This window comes from Coffea arabica, chromosome 8c (genome assembly GCF_036785885.1).
Source record: "Coffea arabica cultivar ET-39 chromosome 8c, Coffea Arabica ET-39 HiFi, whole genome shotgun sequence".
Lineage (NCBI taxonomy): Eukaryota > Viridiplantae > Streptophyta > Magnoliopsida > Gentianales > Rubiaceae > Coffea > Coffea arabica.
In genome coordinates, this window is record NC_092325.1 from 26,271,906 (window position 1) to 26,288,845 (window position 16,940).

Here is a 16,940-nt window from a genome sequence, read left to right on the forward strand (position 1 = left end):
CGAGATTATTTACCGTCTACCGTTTATCGTTTACCGTTCACTGTTTATCAATTTACTTGATTACTTGTTTACTTGATTATGTGATTACCGTAAATTACGTGTTCACATGAACTCTGCTTGATTATGTGATTATTGTAAATTACGTGTTTACATGAACTTTTTCACAGTTTTACGGCGAGTATGTACTTCATCTCACTCGACCTATAAAAATGATAAATTTTTACCGTTTACCAATTTACTTGATTACTTGTGCATGTTGTAAGCTCTAAACTGAACTGGGCCCCGCTCTTGTTTACTGACCTACTCGAGTCAGGACTGGACTCGGTCGGGTAGGTTGGAACCCTGGGACACCGTTTCGATATACTCGAATACTATCACTGGAGGGATAAGGTGATGGCCAGACAAACCGAGGGGATTCTAAAGTTATAAGGTGTAGATGACCGAAATGGTTCCACTGGAACACCGTATCCTTCAATGTGTGTTTATTTTACATAATGATAACTGTTTCATGTTAATGTGCCAACGTTCGACCCTAAGCCATACCTGTGATATGCTCAAATTACTCCTACAATGATAATTGTCTCATATTAATGTGCCAATGTGCAACCTTAAATCATACATTGGGTATGCTCAAATTACTTGATTTATTAGAACTGCTAGAGTGTCTTGGAACCTTATTGAGCTGTGTAGCTCATTCCACAATTTTGTTTTCCTTAACAGGATTCGAGACCAAAAGTGCTCGTGAATAGTGCTAGATTATTATTTTTTTTTGGAAAACTTTAAGTTGTATTACAGCAGATGGCTGTAGTAAATATTCTTTTAAGTTGTATTAAACTTGAGAGCTGACTAATTGTAAGTATGAAGTGTTTTGGAATACTTTAAATATATATATTGAAGTTATTTGAAGTATTCTTAGTTTTGAATTATGGATTGTACCGAGTCCTGGCGAGAGTTGGGCAGGCGTCCCACCGATACCCTTGGATTCATCCTTGGGAGAAGTGGAGGCGTCACAGTAGTGTTCAAGTGGTGTACTCAATCGGTAGTAAACGGTGCACGTCGGTTCAAGCCGATTTTCCTTAACTCTCGCGTACTTGTGTTTTAACATATGATTTACTAACTTATTAATAGCACTTCTAATCATACACTTTCTCTTATATAAAACTCACTCTTAACCACCAAATTTAGTACACACACCTCACCAATTAATCACATTACCAAAATACGCAAAAATCCTATTTTATCCTAACTATAAAACTAAGAGTAAAACTCTTAATTCTATTCTTTATTACAACTATTGAGGAAGTAAATGAGTAGTAAAGCTATTATAAAGTAATTTATTCAAAATAAAAGGGAATTTTTAAGAAAATATGAAGAATTTTGTAAGTCCTCACATTAAGCCCATCTCTAAGATTCAACTTCTGCAGAGGAACATAAAGTATGATATTTCGAATAATCTTCACTTATCAATTATTTTGAGCTTTATCAAAAGAAAATTTCCACTATATTAAAGTCTACTTTGTCACAAGTTCTTTAGGTAGTTAATGATGCCTCTTATATTGGGAACTTTATAATTCTTGCCTTTTCTATAGGCACTATGTTGGGTAGGATCTGGATCCCTTAAGCCCGATCAGCTTCAGACTTGACACTGCTTTAAAGCAAATATAAACCAGGAAGGTAAAATTTAATGCTTCTCACAATTTTCTTTCCAATTTGTTATTTATATCTTATAGAAATTCAATTTCATATTCAATCATATTAGTTGTACATGCATAAACAAGCAGTGTTCTTCAATCATATTAGCGTTCTTGCTATTCTATTTCAACTGACATGCACGAGCAATGCCAACATATTTGCCCACCAGCAGGATATAGGGTGACAATTTTTGCATTTTACACTTCGTTGTAAAGGAAATTATTGCAGGAGCAAAAACTTGTTAGAAAAGCATACATTAAGTGACTTAATTTATTGCATATTTAAGTGCATTCTTTTCTTATTTTTACTATTTCAATTATCACCCTATGTGCAAAGAAAGTAAATTATTTGTTCATAATTTGTAGCTACAGTTTGAGCTCAAGGAAAATGAGAAGATAGTCACGGAGTGCTTGCACTTAGGATGCGTTTGATAAAACTGAAATCTAAAAACTGAAGTCTAAAATCTAAAATCTAAAGTTTGAATCCATTAAGTTATTGAATTCTTAAATATTAAATCTAATATATTTGAATGCATATCACATTTAGTGATAAGTGAATAGCTTATCACTTAATTTTGAGAGCAAGTTTTGCCTAGAAAATTCAGTGCCACTTAATTAATTCAGATGTTCAATTTTTTGTTATCAAACGATCTGAATATGTTAAGATTTATATCCATTAAGTTTAACTGCTGAATTGGGTTATCAAACAGGGCATTAGTTAACAAATCATTTTTCTTCTACTATCTAAGCCATTGTCTGAATTGGTGCCCATTTCTTCCCTAACAATTGGGTACAATCTTATTTTGAATGGGTAATTTTGGATGAGTAATTTTGAAAATAATCTTATTTAGAGAACTGTGGTAGTTTGTTATTTCACATATGTAGCTAATGATGTTGTACCAATACTTGGCATAAAAAAGGATAATCTGGATTTTTTAAAACAATTTAAGTAAATCTCCAAAGTTGACTTGTCTATTGATTTATTGTTACCAAAGTTAGTACCAAGTCCCTTAAAAGCCCATGAACAACATGTACACTTATGGTAAAAGTTATATGTTGGGATGTTCTCTTGGCTATTAGGTTATAGTAGTATTATCCTAAATGTGTTGAATGTTGGCATGTTCTTAATTGCATTGTTATATGCATTGTGTAAGATTTAAAAAGGAACCTGATTTTGACACTCATTTCAACTCCCAAATATATGCAAGATGGTATTGAACAAGGCTCAAACTCTTTTTCTTTATTGTTTTATATATGCAAAACAGTTTAGAGGTCATTCTTAGACCGGTAAAACTTAAATGATATATTATTCAGTAAGGTATATAATTAAGAGAGATTCTTGTAGACACCAAATTTTTGTCAATTTTAATATTATTTTGAATTTTTTTTTATTTAATGAGTCATTTATTTTCTTGTATTCTAATGTGTATTTTTTTTCTTTTTTCTCTTTTGTAGGTTTGTTTTAAGAAAAAAGAAGAAAGGGAAAATTAAGAAATAAAAAATCATCCTAATCATTTTGTTTCACCAAATATACTATTAACCCAAATTAACACTCCATATCTGCCATATTTTTTGTTGCTTTATTTGGACAAAAAACAATGAGCACTCTCAACAAAACAACAACTCCAACTAATGCTACTGACTTTTCTCAACTCACTCTCTTGGTCCCTTTCTTTGGTTTTTCAAGACACAAAGTTTTTTCCCCAACTCCCACTCACTCTTGGCCATCTCCCTTCCCCATCTCAATCTCACAAGAAAAAAAAATTCCCCCCCTCTCAACTCTTGCTCTTTTCTTTTTTCTCCCAAAAAATTTCCAAGACAACAACTTTCCCTCAATCTCCCTTTCACTCTCAGGCTCCCTCATCTTTTTCCCCTCTCAAACACACATGCACTAGACACAAGCACTAAGACTCCAACTCTCTTTTTGTCTCGGCTCTCTCTCCCTCTCTCGCTCTCTCAATTCTCAATTCCCACAACACCCACACACAAAATAAAAAAAAAGGAGCAACCGGTTGGGACAGTTGAAGCTTGGAATTTCATCAAAACTGTAGCCAAGACACTACAACTTTCATTGAGGTTTTTTTTTCAGCTTTTATTTATTTAATTAAATAAAAGCATATTAAATGCATGTTTTGTTGCTTATTTTTCTCTTTCTTTTGCTGGTTTTGTTATTGTTGTGTTGTTGGGCAAGCCATAGGACAAGATTAAGGAAGGAAGATAGGTTTTGTGTATGCATGTTAGATGTTTGAAAAAATGCTTAAATAGACAATCGAATTAAAGTGCTCATTTTTGTTTATATACTTTGTTTAAATAGATGATTATGGCTAGTGCAAGGCCTGAAAATGTTGGTTGTTCAAATATTTTGAAATTTTGAACCTTTGAAACATGTGAATATTTTTTCTTCATTTTTGGATTATTTTGCTTTAATTTATCATATTGTTGTTATTTTTTTTTTTATTGATTTCATGTTATAGTTGTATTGTAAAAATCATAGGGAATGTCTTGATATAAATTTTATGATTTTTGGTGAAGATTAGAGTGGTTTTAAAAAAAAAAAATTGGACTATTCTTGGCAATTTTGGCAATTTCCATTTGTTTTTTGCAAAATCTAAATCCAAAAATGGATTCTGCGCGAAAAGTCGAGTTGGGGGGGTGTATTTTAGTGATATTTTGTGATCGGAGAGGCTGCAGCGACCGGTAGCGATCTGGCGGCGTTGGCGTCTGCCATGGCCGCCAATGGTTGAAGCTTCAGCCTCGCCGGACAGGAAGAAGAAGAGAAGAAGAAAAGAAAAAGAAAGAAAGGAAAGAAAATAAAGAAAAACAATTTTGCGTTGGTTTCTTTTTTTTTTTTTTTTTTCTAATCAGCTTATACTTATTTTTTTGTTGGGCTTGTGGTTAGATTTTGAAGTTAAGCCAACGTTTCATATTATTTCAATTTGTCTAAATTTTCATTTGGGCTCATTTTAGTTTTAACGAAAATAGCCTGCATCTTTCCTTTGGGCTAGAGCAGTCCAACCCAAGCAAAAATAATAGTTCAATTTCATTTCTTCAATCTTTGCCCAAATCAAAAATGAATTTTGCGCTCTAGCCCTAATCTTTTGAGTAATTTTACTGTGGTCCAAAAAATTTTAAATTTCTTTCATTTAGGTCTTTAATTTAATTATATTTTGGCCCCCTAAACTTTATCTTAATTTAATTTTGACCCCTAAAGTTTTTTAAAAATATATTTTTGACCCTAAAAATTTTTAATTTGCAATTTAGTCCCTAATGACTTTTTGATTTTCTCTATTATGATTGTTTCTTTTCTTTAATAGCTAATTATGTTCCTCTTGAGTGTATTCAACTTGTAATTTTTAGATGTTCTTAAGTTTCTTTATGTTTGACATATTAATGTGAATCTAGTACTTTTTTTTATTTCATTATTATTTCCAATTAAATTGGTACCGTGATCTTTTTGTTGATTTTGTGTACAAATAGGGCAACTTTACCTCATTCAGTCACCGTTTCAAAAGGGAGGTATCCCTATTATCCTTTATATGTTCTTATGTGCTCCTACATGCTCCTGACCTGTTTATGTGTTTTTACATGCTTTTTATTATTTATTTAGTTTAAATGTCTATTCAATTTTTTAATGTTTGTTTAGTTAATTTTATAATTATTTGGGAGGTATTTAAATACCTCAAGATGTAATAAATAGGTAATAATTTTTGCAAAAATTGTAATTAGATAGCCCAACATAATAGATGAGATAGATAGATTAATTTTATCATGTTTTCCCCATTTTAGATTGTATATAGGTCCCTAAATGTAATAGACAGGATAGATAGATTTATTTTATTATATTTTCCCCCATTTTAGATTGTAGTTAGACTCCCTGCTGTAATAGATAAATTTTGTGTATTTACGTGGTTTATGTGTTTATATGCCTTATCTGTTTTCCTTAGGATTTTTGTATTTAAATATTACACTTATGTGTTATGTGCTCTTACATATTTACTTGTTTTTATTCATGCTTTATTTATTTTATTAAGTATTATGAATGCATGACGTCACCACACTAGTCCAACGCTAGTCGTGGATTCTTTCTCTGCTTCCTTGCTAGTCCAACGCTAATGAGCATTTCTAGAAATGGGTTAATCGAATGCTAGACCCTTATTTCTTCCACAAATTAGATTCATCTTTTTGCGTGTCATTCATTGTATTTTCATACATTTTTTCATTTTTAGGCAACTTTTCTCATTTGCACGATATTGCCTCTATATTATTCCCTCTACCCTCTATATGTGTGAACTTTATCATTTAGAATTGCATTACATTTGGGAAATTAGAAAATAAGTTAGTTTATTTGCTTGTTTAGATTAGAAGATTTGCCTTTCAAATATGGGAAATGGACGATTATAGCTTTTTAGCTTAAAATACTCCATTAATCCCTTAATAAGAAAAATTCTGTCACGAGTTATTGTTTTCCGTACCCATTATGTTGCATTCTCTATTTTTTGATCACATATGCCTATGTATATAATTTAATTTTCTTTTCTTTTTTTTTTTGAATTTCATTTGTGCATGCTCGTGATCCTTTCAAGGGACTATTTTGGCCTTCACAATTAATGCGATTGATATCAATTAAATATTGAATGGACATTTTGTCCATTTTGATATTTTCTTTAAATTTAAGTTTGCATCCATATAGGAAACATCTAGATGTGATAAATTTAAGGGTTAGATTAGGAAACTTTTGACTAAAGCTCGCAACTAACTTAGATTAGGTTGAAAGGGATTTAAGTCAATCGAATCATTGCCTTCCCTTTTTTCAACCTTGATTCCTGAGCTCATTTTCTCTTATTTTCAAAAATCTAGAGTTGTCTAAAAGAGTTTTATTTTTATTTTTATTTTTGTTAAAAATATTTTTAGGTGAATTGGTACACCAAAATTCAACACCAAGTGGTGACTGCTATTTTCTTAAAACCCTTTTTAGACTAAAATTTTGGACCCAAACTATCGCATTCTTTAAAGTCTCATTTTAGACCCTTTTTCACTTATATATTTTTTAATGAAAAGTCCGTCTTTTGTAGACACCTTTTTCATGGCGAAAAATGGGCCGCGACGATTCTCATCTATCTATTATTTCTAGATGGGAAAATAGCAAAATGGCAAACAATGAATAATTAGTACAAACTCTAAAGAAGTTTAAAATTGAAATTATTTTGTTTATAGATTTCATTATATAGCCACTTTTCTCAATATAAAAATATAGGAGGTTAGAAGTTATGCTTTTAGGACACCAAAAGTCTTCCTACTTTATCTCCTATATTCTTATCAGTGTTCGCTGTGTAAAATCTATGACCTTTCCTTGTCTTTTTTTTTGCTTGTACCTAGAATTTCTTATCTTGTCACCATGTTGTCAATTTTCACCAAACTTTCATATCACTTAAAGTAGACTGAAATTCTAGGGTTAATACCACTTTGTCCCCCCAAACTTTGGACGATTACCCACTTCAGTCCCTAAACTTCAAAATGGGACACTTAAGTCCCTAAACTTATAAATACCTCCCACTTAAGTCCCTAAACTTATAAAATGGGACACTTAAATCCCTAAACCCTTATAAAATGGGACACTTCGACCACCAATGGCATTCAAGATTTGTTAACAATTTTCCTTAAGTGGGAGATTTTTATAAGTTTAGGGACTTAAGTGTCCCATTTTGAAGTTTAGGGACTGAAGTGGGTAATCGTCCAAAGTTTGGGGGGACAAAGTAGTATTAACCCGAAATTCTATGATATGTTTCACGGAATTCTCTGATGGAATGTTTTCTTTAGCTATTGACCAAAATGACTATTTTAGGTGGAGAGTTTAGTTCCGAGCGTCATAGCGATGTTTTCAAGTCCTAATGATGAATCTCCAGCAAATGTTGAACCTATTGTAAGTATCATAATAAAGTCAAAAAACTAATTTTTGCCCTTTTTAACTATTATGTTGTATTATCTATTTGATATTTTGATCTTTCCTTTCAACACTACAAGAAAATTGGTCTTCAGTGACAGGCTATTTTTGTCACAAAAAAATAAAAAGTCGTCACTGATGACTTTTATTAACAACTTTCTAATTGTCACAGGGTCGTCATTGAAGGCCCATCAGTAAAAGTACATAGTGACGACAATAAAAGTCGTCAGTGAATGGGACTGTTTTGGCCCCCGGGGCTAAATCACGCGGTCTGTGGTTGCTTCCGGCACTCGCAGGTCGTGGGGTCGAATCTCACTTAACGTCTGGGTGCGGTTGGGGTGGCGCTGTACTCCAGGCGCAGGGGATTAGTCGGGCCACCTTCGGGTCTTGACCCGGACACCCCTGTGTTGACAAAAAAAAAAAAAAGAATGGGACTGTTTTGTGACAACATGTGTCGTCAGTAATTGTTGTAATTTTAGTGATGACATAGTATCTTGTCAATGATATACAAAGCAATGTCGTCACTAAAAGTGGTTCGTAATTGTCATTGGTATAGACTAATTACTGACAACTTTTGTTGTCACTAAACACTTTTTAATTCTATGACAACAGGTTGTTATTAATGGAAAATTCTGATTCAGTGATAACACTTTATCACCATGAAATTTGTCAGATTTTCCTACTACAATTATATCTATAAATGAAAAAAAAATGACAATGCTTGACAATTAGCAAATGACCGCATCCATTGCATTACGAAATGCCAAAATATCATATCAAGCATTCAAATATCATAATGAAGTTCAACAACACCCTACAAATAGTTTGATAAGTGGTATTTGGCCTAAATTTCACATATAAGTCGAGGTAGCTTTACAAAACAAATCCAAGTCCCAAAAAAAATGTGTTGTCATGACATTTCCTAAGTATAAGATTTTCTTTATTGTCCTTGAATGAATTGGCAACTCCTGCTGCTGATCTTCCAAAAAGCTAAAATGAGCAACATATCTGCAGTGAAGTACTGCAATTATTAGTAGGTCATAAGAAAAACTTGAAACAATAAAGATAACTAAAGAATTTGCAAGAAAATAAGCTAAATCATTCCTTTTAAGTATAATCTAGACAATGACTAAATAAGGGTAAAGTAAGAGATAAACACTTAGAATATTAGAGCTCAAGAAACACTTCTTTTACTTTTACTACGTTATTAAGAACTCACAAAACAATTAATATGCTTATGCTACCATATTAAGAACCAAACAGTGTTCCTTCTATGGCTTCATAGGCTCCATTTGTATGGTTCATTCTATAGATTATGCATAGCAACTTCAACTTTTCAGGTATTAATAATGCATATTGTTTATCGCTAGACCAAATTTTGATGACAAATAAAATTCGACATATCTAGAGATTCTTAGCGCCCATTGGTAATATTTTAATGATTTTAATAATAAAATGATGCATCTAATATTTTAGTGAAACTGTGTAAAAAATGGAAAAGATGCTCCACTATAAATCGAAGCTTCTGACTATGAGGCGAACCAGTACATTCACTAACCAACCTACTTTCAATTTTCAAAAGTTCTAATAGCAAATATCACATGCTAGTAGCTTAAATAGCATAAAAGTAAGTAGTTATCAAGAAAAGTTTGCATAAGATGTCATGAAATACTAGATTATGAAATTTCTTTTCTACTAGTTAGCTTAGAGACCACCTGTAGCTTGTTTATATGCAAATGTCTCCTAGAACAAAGTTATAATTGTCACTTTTACATAAACTTTGTTGATAAGACCCAACCATTTGAAACAAGTCTAACATAGGTAGAAAGGAGTATATACTTACCCAAAAAACATCACAATATTTGGAAATTCCATAGCAAGGACCAATAGCATCAGCATAATAAGCTGCAAGACAATAACAAACCAATGAAGTCGCTATGAAATGATACTGTGCATTATAAGCTCAAAGACAATGAATAAAATGGTAGCTATAGTGCTTATAAGAAAATGTTTGCATATAAAACATATGTTTCCTTCTTTTAATTTTGATACTAATCTATACTTGTACCTAATAACGTTACAACTACACATTCCAAGAACACTACATAATCGTCAAAACTTACATATTCATTCAGGTAGTCCATCACCAAATATTAAAAAAAATGGTAGGAAAGAACTACTTATTCAAAATAAACTCTAGAATTTGGACAATGAAAATCAAGCTTGATGTATACCTTTGGCAAGGAAAATGCTGTCTCCAGCTTATACCATAATCTGAATATCATGATTTCCTCACAAAAACTAAAAACACCTGCTTGTAACATAGTTAGCTATACAAGGCAATTAAAAGTAGTATCACAAAGTCCATACTCCTTAACTAACCACAAAACTTGAAAAAATTACGACTCCCAATGCAAAAGATGTGCAATATATACAAATTTCCCATGCGGCTTTTGTATTATATTTGAATTATGCTCCACTTCAGCAACCAAAAGTTGTTCATAAGCAAGCCTCTAGAATTAGCATTACAGTCAGCCATGAACCTTTTATTGACTTTATTAGTTGCACATTGGGAGTTCAAATGTAACTTACCTAACTTTAAAAAGGCAATATAACTTTTCTCTTGCAATGTAAAGAAATCAGAACTTCACTTCCAAAACTGAAGAACTATTAAAAAACATAAAAAATAATAAATTATTTCATTCATGTACCAAAACTTGATCTCTATTGGATGGAGTACTGAATGGACATAACGTCGGTGATGGTGTAGAGAATGGAGATGAGATTTTCTCTTGAAATTCCCATGACAATTTACCAAATTTCAACACAAAAAAAGAAAAGAGGGGAATTTTTTACATCAGAAAAAATTCCACTAAACCTTGTGATTTCTCAATTCCTTCTCAACCCAACACCACTTAACCCACTATTTTTCTCACTTGCAACCACTCATAGACATATCTACATCATAATCACCTCTTAAATCTTTTCCACTCCTATCACTATAGCTAATTAGGATGTAAAGCGTACAAGAATCCAACAGTTCACAAAGTTTCACTTTCAACTAGTCATGGTAAAGCGTTTTTTGGATATTTACCTAACTTAACGAATCACTAAATTTGCCAAGATGCGATTGGCCAGCTCTTGTTTCATTTTTTTTTTGTTTAAAACTGCATGAAGAAGAAGTGAATTCATATAATATTGTTTATAATTAGAAATTGGAAGAGTAGTAATTTTGTGTTAAAACTTAAAAAGGGTGTTTTAAATAAATGAAGGCTGCTTCAGGAGAGTACTTTAAAAGACAAAAATGAAAAAGAAAAACTGTTTGTAAATCCATTCATTTTCATCCCAGTAAACACAAAGCAGACACTAAAAGCAAATGACAGACATGAGTATAGGTTTCATTCCCATAGTCTATCACTATCCTGTCGTCGCGTAAAGACGTAAACATTAACATTGAGAGGTTTACATTAATGAATTTTCTACCGATCTTAAGGATCATATAATTCTTCAAAAACCAAAGTGCTGCTAACTGCTAACAAGTACCAACCCATTCAACAAACAAACGCCAAGCCGGACAGGAAGAATACAAAAGTGATTATACTACAATAAAATTATTCTCTTGCCATAATTTAAGGAATATTTACATTCCGAAAGTTTCCCTAGACCCAAATCTGATGAAGCTAGAGAACAAAGGAACCCTTAAATCTAGAGGGAGTGTGACCAGGAAATGGGTATTCTTTATGGGTTTGAGTGAGAGGGTATTAAGGGGGTGCCAGTAATGAGATGTCTGGTCCGTACTGCTAAAATCTTTGTCGGGGGCTCCCTGTTTTATCCTACGCACACCCTTGTAATTCCCCCCTTCATTTTATTCCCATCTTCTTGTCCCCGTTTTCCATCCCATTCCAAGAAACAAACCCCTCTACATCATAATCACCTTCGTCCCCAAACTCAACCTCAAACCCGTATCCACCACCAACCCCACTGAAACCTTTATCTTGTACAATAAAAAAGAATGAAGTAATGGTATTCACAACTAAAATAATTCTAGTGGAGATGATTTCACCCGTAACTCAAAATTATCCAAAAAAATTGGGCACAAATTTTTGGCAAAAAAATAATTAGGGCAAAAAAAATTGGGGAAAGATCGGGGAGAAGAAGGAGAGACATGAGATACCTTTTCTTGCAAAGAGTTGGTGGAGTACTTCTTCTGTTCAACATCACAAAGACATGATCGATCTATGGAGAGGAGAAAGGAGAATTGTTTTTTGTTAATGGTTTCTGTTGAGGGTGTAAAGTGAGAGAGGGGAGACCAACGTAGAGTAAAACAGAGAGCTTTTCTATTGGGTTACAAAATGTTTGTTTTTCACATTTGACCCGCACCATATATTTTTCACATACTTTGTTTATTTAGTTTCAGTGAAATATCGGTTTACTGAGTTCCTCAAAATTTCAATCAAGTTTTTTTAGTTGAAGTATAATTTTACTAATATATTATTAATTGCTACCTTTTAACATTTTTGTCAAAAAATTTCATAATGGGAGTCAAGTTTTTGTTAAATTAATACAAGTGGTAAATGTACTTTTGTTCAACATCAAATAGTTCAATTTTTTTGGTAATAACTTCAAATATTTTTTTGTTGAATAACTTCAAATAATTCATACAGGTGTTAAAACTTTATATCACTTCCTCAAAATTTTAAAACTAAATTATTATATCTTAAATCTCTTTCATTCTTTTAATTTAGTCTAGTAGCACCATAGGTCTTTAGTTATGGAAAATTCTACTTTAAATAACATATGACTTATATGACCGACATAAACTAAAAGATGGTTCACCCCTAATTTTTAGGAGTTCCCATATATTTGTGTCTATTGGTTTGTATATAGTGTTTTTTAAAGTCAGTTATTGTAAATGAACTCTTTAGTTATTTTATACTGATAAGCCATGTATGTTATCGGTTGATTTTATTTGAAGTTATTGTACTACTAATTTGCAAAACAAACCTAGGTTGCCATTAATTTTTAGTAGATTTTAAATAGAGCATATTCAATTAACAAAGCACATTTTAAATAGCGGCTATTCAATTAACATCCAATACAAAACTTCACTATTAATCCATTATCTTCAAATAAGAAAAAAAATGCACAATTAAACTAATACATAATGTGTACTAGTTAATTAACTATGGAGTTTAGGATTTATCCAGTTCGATAACTAGTTCCATTTGAAAACTCTTATTTATATTCATATCATATTAACTAATAATCATTCTAAGTTAAGTAATCACAAGTTTATTTACACTAATGAATTTTTTATTTTTTAATTATTTTTATTCTAATGAAGTTATTACATATACAAGAAAATTAAACTAATAAGGAGGCTCATAAGTATATAACAATCAAAAATCATTAGAGAACACATAATAATTACAAAAAATTAGGAGTAATAGTTGTAAAAAGTAATAAATATTTTAAATCAAACAGTGACAAGACTAGGTTGTCACTAAAGGCTATACAATGTCATCAGTGACAACAATTGCAAAGTTGTCAAAGAAAGTGCTATTAATACTGACAACTTTTAGAAAGTCGTCACTATTGTAGTTCCCGCTCTCTCCATGACTCCTGGCGGGAATTGAATTGTGACAACAATGCAAGGTTGTCACTGATGTGTTGGCTCCCTTGACTCAATTGTGACAACTTGCTGTATTGTGGTTAAAGGACACCATTCTGTGACGATTTTTTTTCATCACTGAGAAATGTTGTCACTAATGACCAAATTTCTTGTAGTGCAATGGCAGAATCTGCTTGTGTATATGGAAACTAATGGCCTCTTTGACATCCACAATTTACCTACTTGAGTGGAGCTTGATTGTATATGAAGGCAATGGACGTGAAATATAGACTTGGATAGCATTTGGCAAAAGAGATTTAGGCATTTGCTTCATGTGATTCATAGATACAGGTAAAAGTTGTTTGTAATGATGATCATAGCATTATTTTTTTTGTTATGAATTCTCTTCTAATTTCCTACGATAACCATATCAAAGCTAGACTTAATATGTTATTTGCATTGCTTATAGTGTTAAGGTACATGCTAATGATGATAACATAGAATTGGAAGGGTTTACTATTAATCAGGAGTGAGTTTTAGATGTTTTCTTATATTTTACCTTTAATCTAACAAGTTAGGTAACCATATCAAAGCTAGACTTAATTTGTTATTTGTATTGCTCATAGTGTTAAGGAACATGCTAATGACGATAACATAGAATTGGAAGGGTTTATTGTTAGTCAAGAGTGAGTTTTAGATGTTTTCTTATTTTTTACCTTTAATCTAACAAGTTAGAATTGGAAGGGTTTATTGTTAGTCAAGAGTGAGTTTTAGATGTTTTCTTATTTTCTACCTTTACTCTGACATGTTAGCTAATTTTTTGTAGTGTTTGCTTCTTATTAGAAGGCTAAAACATATAGACAACCTGAGAGCAATCAATAGCATCTACCAAGTGCTCATTTTTGCTTTTTTTGTTTGTCTATCTATCTTCTTAGAACAGCTAGATGTTTATCCATACTAATCTAGAATGTTACATTTTTTTCCCTAGAATTCTTGGAGGGATACAAAATTGCAAGAGATCTAGGCTTCTGTTGTAAATAATCAGTGCACGTGCTCTTTAAGAAGTTGACATATTTGTTTAGTTATTTTTAATTTGCAATCCTCAAGTCTTTTTCTCATCTTTAATGAAATTGAGAGGAGAGAAGGCATATCCATGGCATCATGCTTTGAATATGGAGTTGATAGACAGTTGCAGCAATTCAAAAGTGTGAACTACATTCAAAGATTAAAAAAAAAACTCAATAATCTAGCAAAACCAATGTTATTTTACTATGTAATGTACTTAATCAAACTCTATTTGTACATTTTTTTATTTCTCTGCATTTTTACCATAACATATGCTACAAAGTGGGCATATTGAGTATTTTGTCTACCGCGCAATACGCAGGTTATGCCTCCTAGTACTTTAACAATTTGGTGAAATTAGTCTGGGTGGGGTAAAGAGAGCAACACTTCAAAATATGTGGGAACAAACAACATGAGAAGTATGTTTGGGAAAGCTCGAAACAAAAATGTGATTTCAAGATTGTGAATTAAATGTTGCTTTGCTTGTGACTAATGATTTATTTTTTGACAGAAAGAGAAAATATTAACTGTGTCTGGATAGGAGATTATTTGGGATACTTTTTAAAAAAAATATTATAACACTTTTTTGATGTAATATATATGAGACAAATAAGTGGTTAGAAAATGTATTTATGATACAAACAAATAAATTTATGTAGATAATAAATAAATAACATAAACTATTCAAACAGATAACTAAATTGATGGATTCGTCTAGTACAAATTGCTTAACAAAGTTGGGTGGGGAATTTCGTAAGGATTCTATAAGGTTAGAAGGTGACTAATGATATATTACTATCATAATGAAGGGGAGAGTGGAGACTATGAGGAATATTTTGAAAACAAACTTTCGATTATAAATTTGATAGGTCAGCTTACTAAGTCGTTAAGACAGTTGGTTTTAAAAAAATGGATTTAGTTAGCCAATTTAAAGATAGATTGATATGTTTAAATGAAAACCTTTTGTACATAAGCCTTGTTTGGGGTTACAATGCTTTTACAAAAAAAAAAAATACTTTAAAGTACTAAAAGTACTTTTAGGGTATTTGATAACTAATTTTCCATAATTTAAATAGCTTAGCTTTTAATAACTTAAAAGCACTTATATTAGAAATGTTTCTTTATAAGTCATCGCAACCCCAAAGGAGACCTTAAACATAAGGGAAGCTAGCCAACTTAATCCTTGAAAATTTTCACTCAAGTCAATATAGTCCCTCATCTTTTATTTAAGCCAATTTAGTTCCTAAACTTTAATCTTGTATCTGATTTCATCATTTTGTGATGGAGCCACCAATTAAAACTCTTTGCGCACAAAAAAAAAATCAGCTAAGCAGGGGCAATTTAGGAACCACAAGTGATGCCCTATAACAAAAAGAATAATTTTTTTTCGCAGCAATAATAATATTCTTTCAACCTAATCTATCCTATTATAGAGGAAGGGGGAGTCTAAAGAGATTGTATAAGGGGATAACATTCTCACAACCTAATCTATCCTATTTTAGAGGGAGGGGAAATCTAAAAAAAATTGTATAAGGGGCTAACAGTCTGTTCTAGGGGAAGGGGAAATCTAAAGAGATTGTATAAGAGGTTAACAGTCTATTATAGAAGAAGGGGCAGCCTAAAGAGGCTATATGAGGTGATAACATTCTTACAACCTAATCTATCATATTCTAGAGAGAGGAGAAGTCTAAAGAGGCTGTATAAGGGACTAGCAGGTATATAGATGTAACTAAATCAAAGAAGTGCTTTTATATCTCATTTGAATTTTTTTCACTGCAAGTGGAATTCGAACCCACGACTTACAGTCCAAAGAGGAATTTAATTCCTTTTTGGTGGTCATTGAGCTAAAGCTTGGTGGTTCCTATAATGAAACAAATAAGAATAGGATTCATTTCCCACAATCCAAAATTTCAAATCACTCCTCTATAAACCTGCTACCCTATCGCCTCTACACAGCAACCACCACTAAGTTCACAACACCACTATAAAATGAACTACCACATATCTCCTTTTCAACTTTCCTTCAGCTTCAACATGAATTGCAACACCCCATCACTATCATTGTTTGTTTATCCCTCAATGATAAAGAGTACTTTCGATGTGAAAGATAAAAACAAGATCATCGTAGCATTTGCTCAAAGCTATTATAAGTTACAACTGCAAACATATGAAATCAGTAATCACTATTTCAAAAATCGTACTCAACCGCATAAACAAGATCTCTATAGTTAGAAGTACTTTAAATTGGAGTATATATTAGTTTTTTTCTTTACTATTAAAATTTTTTTTGGTGTTATGTAAGATAGAGATCAGAGAGGAATCCTGGGGTATATTTTAGTTAATCTTGGGTATTCGTAAGCAATTGTTATTATAAATTTATAATACTCTAGAACAGTAGTAAATAGGTAATGCTTATCCATTTAATGCTCTAAACAAGGCCATGGAAATATGGTATTGACTTTTACTTAAAGCCAACCATATTCTTATTTATAGACTATAGTTTATTGAAAATCATGTTTTCACTTAATAACAAAAAAACTCAAAATCATGATCTGTCCAACCAATGCTATTTTAAAGATTCAAGTTATAGGGCGGTTTACTTGTATATATTTCCAGAACTTCAGAATAAAAC

At 31.8% G+C, this 16,940-nt stretch overlaps 1 long non-coding RNA gene across 1 annotated transcript; it reads right to left on the reverse strand.

Moving 5' to 3' along the window:
* Positions 1-8,360: 8,360 nt before the first annotated feature.
* LOC113706406 (uncharacterized) lies at positions 8,361-12,002 on the reverse strand. The gene is made up of 4 exons (XR_003452003.2): positions 11,807-12,002; positions 9,867-9,943; positions 9,476-9,537; positions 8,361-8,640 (listed from the first exon to the last, which is right to left on the reverse strand). It is a non-coding gene; the product is annotated as an uncharacterized lncRNA (long non-coding RNA).
* Positions 12,003-16,940: the final 4,938 nt, after the last annotated feature.